This window comes from Geospiza fortis, unplaced genomic scaffold, assembly GCF_000277835.1.
Source record: "Geospiza fortis unplaced genomic scaffold, GeoFor_1.0 scaffold190, whole genome shotgun sequence".
NCBI classification, from domain to species: domain Eukaryota; kingdom Metazoa; phylum Chordata; class Aves; order Passeriformes; family Thraupidae; genus Geospiza; species Geospiza fortis.
The window spans coordinates 1,023,382-1,023,700 of NW_005054328.1; positions in this window are offsets into that span (position 1 = coordinate 1,023,382).

Below are 319 nucleotides of genomic sequence, written 5' to 3' on the forward strand. Positions count from 1 at the left end.
CCGACTCGCCTCCAATCCCGAGCCCCAGGCCAGCGCGCCTCTGCGGGCTCTCCGGGTCTCTCCGAGCCGATAACCGAGCAGCTCTCCACAACGGGCTGCTGCTCTGCTCGGAGTGCAGGCAGAAAACATTGCTCTCGATGCTGCTTTTGTATGGTGCTGGGTTCTGAGAACCCCATCCGTTTCGCAGCTGCATCAGCCGCAGGATGTGGAGCGATGGCAGAGGGGAGGTGACACACCCCTAGGTATCCCTGCGTGGACAGATGTGTGCCGCCGCCGGGCCGCCCACCCGGGCCGGCCCCGGGAACGCCCCGCGGCTCCC